The sequence below is a fragment of the Diadema antillarum genome, unplaced genomic scaffold (assembly GCF_040938485.1).
Source record: "Diadema antillarum isolate AM-2024a unplaced genomic scaffold, OU_Dant_1.0 scf00000036, whole genome shotgun sequence".
NCBI lineage: Eukaryota > Metazoa > Echinodermata > Echinoidea > Diadematoida > Diadematidae > Diadema > Diadema antillarum.
The window spans coordinates 3568772-3580572 of NW_027270925.1; positions in this window are offsets into that span (position 1 = coordinate 3568772).

Genomic DNA, 11801 nt, shown 5'->3' on the forward strand with positions numbered 1-11801 from the left:
CTATGTCAGTCTTGGTCAGCCACACTTCTCCTGTATAATCATGAGTTTTAAATCAGAAGTGAAATGGCCAGTGCAAGAAATGTGATCTGTTTTGCCCGCCATCTTGAAATGTCACACAAAGGAGCTACCTGTATACCGGTAATCAAACAGTGCTAGTGAAGATCTCAAATTTATTTATTAGAACTTGGCATGATCAACCAGGAAATATGAATTACATTTTTGTTTTTATAATTGTCACAAAGTGAACATATTTTTTTATTTTTTCTGCTGATGACAGGTTATGACATTAGCTTTATGAATGGTGCAACATCCAACAACATGAACATTGCATTTGTACGATATTTAGCACTAGGTATATTTTCTCATACTGAACATTGACGTCATGACATTGAGAAAAGTATGGTAACACAAACATCAAATGTATTTATCGTAAGATACACATTCGCATATAGTACTGTAGATATCGTAGAGTACAAAGTAAAACACAATAGTTTTCTATTTTTCCCCATCACCAAGAGTCTTTAGTATCAGGAAATGCTCACAGAAATTAACCCATTGAGGACAAGCTTAGTTTGCTATAACACACATTTCCCATAGACACCTGCCTGAGTATACTGGGGACTAGTCTCTAATGGGTTAAATGAATTGTGTCAGGAGAAGAAAAAGCCGATGATTGCTGTTTGAAAAGTGGGCATGACAGCAAATTCCACGAAGAAAGTGACTGACGATCAGACAGACTTCGGCCAGAATAATGCATATGCCGATAATGTGCCAAATAATTTGTTTCACATCCCCTGGTCTTGTAAGTGTTTTTTTCACCAAATCCCTGCCCCTCTTGTCAAGTGAGAAGAGAGAACTTCTCCTGTAGATTTTAGATGTCAAAAAATAGAATGATACAGCATGAGTATTTTTTTTTAAATGAAAGAAATATGCCTGTCTTCCTTCAGTGTTAATTTCTGTCATATTTTATGGATCATAAGTTCATCTATTTCTTCTGTCGCAGAAGGTGAAGAGTTTACAGTCAAATGCTGGCTAGGGTGTTGCTTTTGATAAACTGTTAAAGGACTCAGTACTATCGTTACCGACCTTGGAACATCAAAATCTGTGCATTACCTCTGCAGGGGGAGCTTATTAAAGGAAAAAAAAAAAACAATTACTCTGACCACTTTTACAGCAATTTAATTTCTGGTTAAAGCCGTTAAATTACCCAAGAATGGTAATGTCAGGTTGTTGTTGTTTTTTGTATGTGTGTTTCTTTTTTTGCATAATAGTGTCAAAATGATAATTTTGTTGATTAGAAATCTTCCATTGAAAAATAACATTCCCTGCTCCTGTCGACCAGACTGGAGTGAGACAAGTGTCTTGAGCATTCCTTAGTTTTGTAATTCACATGAAGAATTTTACTGTACTTAATAAAAAAAAAGGAAAAAATAAGAGTTGCATGTTTGATCAGAATCATTGTCATAACACACAAAAAAAGTGTATATGTATATATATATTCCTGTGACTCTACACATGTATGTGTAATGCTGATAATATTTTCCGGCAACAGCACAAGAGATATGGGCAGACATAGTCTGCATTTTATTGAACATGGATAGATTATTTCTTATTTAAATGAGTATAATTATGTGTTTTGTTTTGTAATTTGATTTTCAGTATTTGAATCCAATGCCCCTTTAAGATACAAGTACTATCTGGCATTGTTTCTATAAACTCATTTCTTTTTCTTCTTTCTTTATTAAAATCAGGATGCTCAATAATCAAGTATCTGAAAAATTCACAACTCAGTGCTATGCCAGTAGTGTACCATGGGAATATGAAAAATATTGCTGAAGCATGTAAGCGTGGAATTGAACATTGAACTTTGATTGATGGCATGTGTTGCTTAAGCTTTAGATTGAATGTGTGACCATTCTATCAAAGCTTGTAAGGAAGTAATGATAGGTTGAGAATTTTCATTTGCAAAGCCCACAACTGAACATCTACGTATCGATCATGTAAAAAAATCCTGCAGTTTCTCGCTTTATAAGGAGTTTGATTTGAAGTCCTCGGAAACGCACATACATTGTACATGTAGTGCTTGCATCATGCAAAGATGAATTGTTATTGTTACACCCTCCCTTTCTTGAACATAAAGAAACTTACTTTAGGTCCCTGTTTGTTGTGAAAGGCTTCTTCACCCATTGATATTTCACAGTGAGGAAATGAGCTTGTGCTGCGACGTCTTTAGGTTAAGTTTGAATTCATATTCAATGTGGCCACAAAAGAGGCAGTTAAGTGCTTCTCAGCCATCAGTCATAGGAAAGGTGATTGTAGGTCATGAGCAACGAGAATAAAGTGCCTCGCCGAGGGGTAGTTACCCCCCCACTGAGAAAGAGCACGCACAAGAACATCAAGATTTAGAGTCTGTGGCTTCATCCCCTGAGTTCCCCCAAAAAATAATAATAATAATTATCAGAGAAATATTGGTAAATCATCTCCTTCTGTATGGTCAGTGCAGCACTCAAACAAACATCATGATCTACAAAGGTTAAAGGTCACTTCAGGTTTATATCAATCCACCAAAATGTGAGGTAAAGTCTTCTCTCTGGTTGATGAACTCCAAACTGCTTTAATAGCACACAGCCATGTTTCCAGTGTTCAAAGAGCCAGAAAACAACACATTATGAGTAATACCGGTCTGCAGTCTCACAATTTCCGTTGCCGGCAAGATGTATCTGTTGTCGTTGAGACAGCATCACCAGCTATAGAATGGCTTGTCACCAAAATCTTGTTTGTGCAAGAAACAGTATTACAATGTATTATTATTATTATTGTTATTATTATTATTATTATTATTATTATTATTATTATTATTATTATCATTATAACGCTATGATGGCTGCAGTGCAGGGCCAGATGGGGTCTAGGGCAATTACCTCCTAACCCTAACCTAAACTCCTAACCATAAACCTAACCCTAACCTTGTCACTAACCAGTATTTAGCCGGGGGGGGGGGGGGGGGGGGGGGGGGGGGTAATTGTGCTGATACAGACCAGATGATGTGCTGATTGGAATGAAACTGGTTGCAGGACTAATTAGGGCTAATGACGATGATCTCCCTATCAAAAGCAGAACGGGATTTTACTACAAAGAGGAACAGAAGGCTTGTATGATTGATTGTCACATTGTGAACATTGACTGCAGTCACTGCAATCCATCAAGAGTAGAAAATTGAGCTGTTTTACTTTTAAAAAAAGAAAAGGAAGTACGAGAATAATCTTTCAGAAGGCTGTTGCTCGCAGGCCAATTTCAAGACCGACAAGCCACACAATATGTGCTGTTTCAGGCCCTGCTTACATGAATAGAATAGAAACCTTTAAACCAGAGCATCCAACCTGAAGTCTTGTTGCTCCAACCAGTTCTTGTGACAGCAACAAGGCAGTAACAAATTAAATAGAGCATATTAGTTGTCATGGTAACCAAATATTCATGACTTTAGTGATTCTAAACCTTTTTTCTGGAACATGCCTCCATAGATGCTTGTTGTCAACCAGAGAGATGTGTTTTGTTTAGTTTTAACTTTGGTAGGACTACCTATGAAGGTTACCAAAATTTAATGAGTAATGTTTTTGGATAGAACTATATTTTGATTTATATCAAGAGGTGAATACAATGTGCAAGACTAAAGGAATTGATAAGTAGGAGTGTACATTGCACTAAATTATGTGTGTAAGGGTGTCTGTGAGAGAGAAAGAGAGAGAGAGAGATGGAGAGTGTGTGTGTGTGTGTGTGTGTGTGTGTGTGTGTGTGTGTGTGTGTGTGTGTGTGTGGTTGGTGGTTGTATTGTGTTGACAAGTGTGTGTCGATATCACAGCAATTTCATGCACCTCGTGTTCCACTATTGCAATGTTATACCTTCTTGTGGTGGCTGTAGATATACATATACTTGTAGGCAGCCTCCACCACAAATGGCACGAATGTCAGTGTGGAAAAAATTCCACACAGAAATATTTTGTGACTATACAATGAATTTGGAATTATGTATGCAGCATATTATAGTACTCCATCCTCGCTCTTTGTTTTATATAAATATGTATGTACTCTTTCTATATGTATATGTAATTGCACCACTGTATACTATTTGTACCGAGTGCGTTCTTTTTATATGACACACATGTATAATGTAACTTATGATAACTCCACAATATGTAAATAATGGTACATGTTTTGAAATATTATTGTGGGAGTAAGGATATGGCATGCTTGGATCACAAAATTTACCATTCTTACCTGTACTAAGATTGATGCAAGATGCTATGAGATACTGTGCAGAGGAGTACAATGTATGTTACACTTTTCAGAGATTATTTTTTTGTACCGGTATGTCGAATGTGTGAGGGTCGTGGAAATGACTCTAGTTTTGTCGTTAAGTGTAACTCCATTCAAGTCTGTACGTTCACATTCATGTATCTCTGTATACCCGTGGATTTATAAATCACTATGATAGTACTAGTAAGCACATTAAGAGTACTATTGTGTTTGTAGGATTAAAGCCATTCGTCTCCAGTGGCTCCAGGAATATCATGCGGTTTGGTAATCACTCCATTTTTAAGTCACTAGTAACGTTGAAGTCACATAATGATATATTGTGTTATGTAAAAAGTGCACAAGAATAATGAAGTATGTGCTTTATATGTGTAGGAAGTATTACAGTAAGTTGTCATTCCATGCAAATTCCATGCAAAGTCTATGATCATTCAGCAAAGAGATATTTTGAATAGAATGAGTGAATGTTTTGAATCTCCAGATGATTTCAGCATGTTTTGATGACCAAACATTACGAGGATCCAAACAAGTATGTTGAAAGTACTTTCAGGTTTGTTGTAAGTAACTTTTAAGTCTCATTTTCTTTTATTTTTCTTCTGCATCAGGCAGATTTGTGTTATGTGTACACTGTTATGTAAACCAAAGCATCTTTTTTACTTGAATCCTAAGAAACTAATGCGAAGGCCTTGACCTAATAATGTAAAAATCACAAACAGGAAAATTGAAATGTACGGTATCATGTTCATATTTAGTCATTTCAGGTTTCTTCCATAACACAGAATATTGAAAGTTCAGTATGCGCAATTCCAATCTGATACTGTAAAGTTCCGTGTATACAGCGTACTTGTTTATATGGTGCATCCTGACTGTGCTAGTAGTGAAAAAAATTATAATACAATTTCCACCGAAGTCTTGTGTGTGTTTGCACACATGACATAAGTAAGCAAACTCCATACATCAATATCTTTCACTTTTCTTGCAATCATACTCGCACATATGACGCTATTATTGCATCGGCTTCCTAAGGTGGGGTTCACATAACAAAAGGCTCAGCTACCACAACCAAGATTTTCTTTTACACATTTATGAGGTGCATTTCCAAATTTTTGATATTTTTAAATCTATCTTTATTATTTTTAATGAAAAAATGTGCACTGTGTACACGGAACTTTACTGTATGTAGTGCAAATTTTGTGCCACTGGCTCAAATCTTGTGGTAAAGTCATATATTAAACATCTCTACCCATGGTTGCCCAACCTTCTTTGCACACTCTACTTAAATGTTTAATACACATTGAAAATGTGTAATACACTGAGTGGATTGGATAGTTGATGCTTAGACTTGTACAAGATTATAAATTTAGTGTCCATGTAAGACATATTTCAAACAGATACAAAGGATTTTTGCTAATGTCTCTGTACAATTTTTTTTTAGTAGCTGTGCAGCTAAACATTACTTATATTTCTTACCCCTTAATATCCTAGTTATTGTGCACAAACTGTTAACTCCTATTCTTTTACTTCGTGAATACATAAAACCTACACTTTTCCAATTAAGACCATATCTATGTTTAAAGGTTACCTGAAGCTAGAGATTACAATATCAGTAAATTTATGACAGATTCAAATTTAACCTTTGTTCTGTAGTTCTGTTTGTATGATATAGATATTTTATTTTCAAAACTGATAATTATAATATATATGAGTAGATAATATGGTAATTATTCTACTATCCTTACATGAAATATGTCAAGGAGGGATTGCAGAAGTGTTCAATTTTATTTCAATACACTTATGACAAATGTATGTTTGAACCTGCTCCACTATCTCATAACTCTGGTATCACCATCAGCAACCTGTTATTCTGTAATATCAATAGCATTTTGTTGACAGTGGCATAAAAGAGGTTTAATGGATTGGGTGATGGCTACTCCTGATATCATTCAATTTTTTCATTCTTAGAAACGATTATGATTCTGTCCGTTTTGTCACATCAAACCTTGACATGGTTTGTATGAAGGGGACATTTTTTAGTAGGAAATACAGTATTTGATTTTATTCCTTTCTAAATTTTGATCTCGATCATGATTTCATCAAAGAGTAACAGCAAGAAATGCATATGCAACATATTTGGTTTTTTTATGTTTCTCTGATTTTTACAATTGTTTCATCTCAGTATACTATACTACCTTCCAATTTTATTTTGTACTATGTCTGAACATTCTAGTGTTCTGTAATCCCTTTGATATTGTCGACATCATTGTGTTTGATTGTTCTGTAGGTAGTTTTACGTTGTTATATTTTATCAATTTGAAAGTTATTGTGAATGGAATCCAGAAGTTTGGAAATACCAAAGCAGGGAAAGTATTATTGAATCGTGTGTTGCAAGGATGTTCAGTTGTCGCCACAATGTTGTAGACTGAAATATGAACTGAAACGAAGTCTCTCTTCCGTTAAAGAAGCCCACGTCATTGAAACGGCATGTACATAAAATCTCTTGCTCCATATATCTCGTGAAGTTACCCCCCATTTCAGAAGGCTATTGACTATTGAGCAATGTAAGTACTATCCTTTCAAAGAGCCTTTTTAAGTACATGTACATGATACCCTGTGAATGAGCACACGTCAGAATGTCTTCCAAAATGTTTGGGCTTGCACGTCTTTTTTGCGCTGAAAACGCCCGTCTGCACATGAGTCAAGGCCCCACATATGTGTGATACATCAATGAGGAATATATGTCTGTACAAGCTTTGTGATCAAGAAGAAGTGTACTCCTTCCACCCAATGTATATTAACCATCCTATTATTTTGTCATCAAGGTGATCACATCAAAGAAACTTTATAGTAAATTGATAGATTATGATGCATGAAACTGTTTTGCGAAATAACAAACAAGAATCAATTGCGTTCTTGTTTCATTCATGCTGGACAAGTCAAATTAGTTCTGCAGGGGAGTTTTAGATGATAATTTGTAATCAAGTGATTGGATAAACTGTATTTTCAGGGAGTTTCTCTTTTATTTCAGGGAGCAGTTTATAAGACTGTGTATGACATCCCAAAGCTTAAGATAAAAAAATGCAAATTTTATGTAGCAGCACAACATGCACTTATCTTTTACACAGAACTGTACTTTATATCCCATGCTCACGCAAACACAACTGATTTAGAAACGAAAAAAATAGGAAGTAGTGTAAGTTTACATGAGTTATCTAAGGTGAAGCCACCAATACAGAAATGACATGATGATCGCTGAGATGTTGTGGTCAGTCACTATGCAATGTGACAATTCATGTCGAGTGCAGATGAGAGCTGTAATGATGTAAAATTATTATTTTTGTCATTAACATGTATTGAATGATTAAAGGGGATGAAATTTATGAAAATTTACAAAAATGTTGTGTTCGCTGTCTTTGTACTGCAATTTTGAAGGGAGCAAAACATGCACACAAACACGCAAACACATTCACACATTGCTTGTATTGTATCACTAGTCAGTAGTGCATGATCTGGAGTGCTTCTTTCTATAAAGTTGCATCCACAACTACTCCATAATCACCCCAAGTGCAGTTTCAATTATACCGTTGCCCACTTCCAAAGTGAAAAAGAAATGTATGAGAGCCGATTATTCACTTTTAGATCTTAAACTCTGGTGTAGTGCTGACAGATCATGTACCATATCTGATAGGAAACTATATCTGTCCACTGGTGCTAATCAAATTGAATATATATATATATATATATATATATATATATATATATATATATATATATATACATACATATATTACACCATGGTATGTGCATTTACATTTGTTACAATCAAATATTTATATTACAGTCACATGGTTCTGTGGATATCTCAGTCATTTCAAAAACACTTTCTTCATCAAATAAACTAAGTATGCATCTAACATTATTAGCCTTTTTAAGATTTTATATGTGGTTTCAGACTATGTCACAGAAAATCATCTTCTGAAGCTCCCTCTCAACCAATACAATACTGTCCCTTTAATATGTAGTTTTGTATGTTACATGTGGTTCTGTGTTACAGAGAGAGAGAGAGAGGGAGATCTGGGACAAGAGGCATTTGTGTGTTTAGGTGTGATATCAATTGATTTAACAATACTTGCAATAATTGATTTGACCTAATTTTATTTTAATTCATTTCAACACTGTAAAAAGCCTGCTATCAGCTCTAAAGCTGCTTTTCAGTGAGGCCATGCATAAGAATTATCAAGACTGAATCATGAATGAACAACAGAACAAGAACAAAGATAAGAAACATAACCGATTAAACATGACATAAATGACATACAAGTGAGCAAAAGTAAACATTCGAACAAACATACAAAGCACAAAATAGGTGGAAATAGCAAAGAGAACATTTTGATGACAACAGAAGTAAAGTCATTTAGAGTGAATAAAATTATTGTCAAAACAAAAACATAATATAATAAAGGTGTCACAAATGAGTGGCAAGAAAAGATTACTGTAGAGTATCTTGAAATTTCCTTTCTTGATTGTCTTAAAAGAGCCTAAGTTATTAATGATTCAAATATTTTGATTTCAGATTTCAGATTTCAATTTATTCAACACTTTCAGTGAAAACAGGAAAAATACAGAAAATTGACAACACCATATTATAACAAAGAAAAGAATGATCACAATATGCATCATTATGACATTACGAATGTACATTTGAAAGTGTTCGGAGACAGACAGAAAGGCTATGCCTTATTTAAAAGTCCTGTCCCCATACTATTTCATTCATAAGATATCAAGATATTGATTGAATACATTTCTTTATGAATAGATACACACATACATACGCACACACACACACACTGACATATTTCATAAGAGAACAATTTATCACACAATTTCAGCATACTGATTTAAAACATGCAATCTTAATTTGCTTTTAAACACATTCATCGATGAACTCTGTCTTATTTCAACCGGAATAGCATTCCAAATTTTGGGTCCATTAAAAAATATATAATTGTATGATGGCATGGTTCTGGCAAAAGGCAGTGTAAATTTATCTTTGATTCTCATATCATATCTTCTGTTATCACTCATTTGAGAATAGTTAATCAAACATTTTGGAAGCATCTTCCTAAAACATAAGTACATAAAAATTGCACTTTGAAAATAAAATATATCATTAGATTTTAAAATCTTCAGATTAAAAAATATAAGCGATGTATGGGCAAGAAAATCACAGTGATGAATAATATGGACCAGCTTTTTCTGCAATAAAAACAATCTCCTGGCATTGGTCATACCTGAATTTGCCCAAGCTATTGCACAGTAGTCTAAATGAGGTAATACGAGAGTATTATAAAGAAGAAGCAACACCTTTCTTGACAGAAATCGCAATTTATAAAATATCCCTACATTTTTTTTACAATCTATTGCAGACGACACCAGTATTTTGGGATGATTTATTAAATAGCTTGGCTGCACTGTGGAATAGACTGCACTTCAAACAAATATTTCTAACAAATTCAATCAATTAATTTCAATCAATTTGAATATCATTCGTAGATTCTTCACATCCTGTGATTTTTTTTTCGGGGGGGGGGGGATCCAACATGCAAGCAAGAGTGTATAGCAAATCAATGGGGGAGACCGGTGTATAAGAGAAATGTAGCCTCCCTCCCACAAGAGAGAGCTTTTGCACTTTTAGAATTGTAATTAAACAATCTCATGCACACTTTGTGTGGAATATTTGGATTTTTTTTTTTGACAATATATGTTGGTTATTTGATTTTATTTAAAAAGTAAATGCTTGCATTGTTGCTTGATTTTGTCATTTACTTATCAAATTATTTGAAAATCTAATATCTGAGAGCAGCCAGCGACTAAGCAAGGCAGAATCATGGGAAGGGAATAGGAGAGTGTGGGTTGTGGTATTCCCCTGATCCCATATTATATAAGGAGCTTTTGTATTTTTATTATTGAAATGCACTGATTTTTTTGCACACTTTAAGTGGAATATTTAAGATATTTTTATCTGAAAAAAGTAAGGCATCTAGATTTTAAAAAGAAAATGCTTCAAAATAATTTAATTGTTGCATGATTTTCTCATTATATTAGTTTTATTGATCAAATCATTTGGAAATCTAATATCATAGTGCAGCAATGGAGCAGTGGGAATATGTTGGGGAGCTTTTGGGTTTTTAGAAGTGAAATTTGACAATTTGGAGCACCCTTTTGGTGGAATGGAAATTGTCATTGGCAATTAAGAAAGTAAAATGAAATGTTGGTTATCTATTGAAATTGTAGAAAAAAAATAAGCAAACAACAAACAAACTAAATTATGTATACTTTCATTCACAGATCAAATTATTTTGATATCTAATGTCTAAGTGCAGCAAGCAAGCAGGGGAAGGATGTGAGTGTGTGAAGGTGGGGGGGGGGGGGGGTTACCCCCTCCGGGTAAGGGAACTGTTGCAATTTTTTTTTTTTAGCTATGGTAAAGTAGTTGTAAAATTGTCAAACAAAAAAAGGTAAGATGATATGTTTGTAATTTATCTAAATTTCAAAGCCCCTCAAGAAGAGGAAAATTGAAGATATGAATTTGATTCTCAAACTGGAAGTTGAGAGGTCAATCAAACATTATAATTTTCGAAACAATTTGCCTCATTCTCCTACCAGATGCTGACATCACATGACATTTCGTTTATAGGTTTTTAAAGTTTCTTCTAGAGAAAGCTACACTACCTCCGAATAATACATATATATCTATATATATATATATATATATATATATATATATATATAAGAAACAAAACTGGAACAAAGTTCATGCTGTCTTCACCAACGGTTTGTTTCTGCACACAAATTTTCGAGCGTCTTGCCGCCCTTTCTGAAGTGTTGATACTGAAAGAACAATAACAAAATTAAGCCATAACAATATTGCAACCGTGTTACCTAGGATGTGCGCTTTAACGCATCAATGCTAGGAATCCTAACACCCAGCGTGCATCCTGGCAACAGTGCAATGTTACGTCATAATGAAATGACAATGAGTATAAAGCATACATAAAAAAACTTGGCACGACTGATACAGAAGTAATTCCTCTGAAGACGCAGCCGCGGTGGTGATGTAAAAGCAGTACATTATTCCTTTCAAAATTCAACATACACATAAATTAACTTTAATTCTAGTGTACAGATAATCTTTACATAATCTGAGATTATCATGATTAATATGAACATGTTATCTTGCCAACCCCTTTCGGGCTCTGCCCTTTATCAAGACTGAGGACAAATCAGACAAATATATATATATATATATATATATATATATATATATATATATATATATATATATATGCACATGCATATAAGTAATATATAATATTTATATATTTGTAAAAACAAAAGAAGTTTTGAACCATCAGGCCGGATCTCTCCAACGACCAACAAGGCATGTCATATCAGTTTAGTTTGAGTTTTCTCATTTCAGTTATCTATCATAA